A 205-nucleotide genomic window follows, 5' to 3' on the forward strand; every position below is an offset into this window, starting at 1 on the left:
TAGATGTTTTGGGGTAGTATAGTCATTTTCACAATGTTGATTCTTCCAATCCAAGAACATAGTATATCTCTCCATCTGTTTGTATCATGTTTAATTTCTTTCAACAGTGTCTTATAGTTTCCTGCATATAGGTCTTTTGTCTCCTTAGGTAGGTTTATTCCTAGGTATTTTATTCTTTTTGTTGCAATGGTAAATGGGAGTGTTT

Source organism: Physeter macrocephalus, chromosome 2, assembly GCF_002837175.3.
Source record: "Physeter macrocephalus isolate SW-GA chromosome 2, ASM283717v5, whole genome shotgun sequence".
Taxonomy (NCBI): Eukaryota; Metazoa; Chordata; class Mammalia; order Artiodactyla; family Physeteridae; genus Physeter; species Physeter macrocephalus.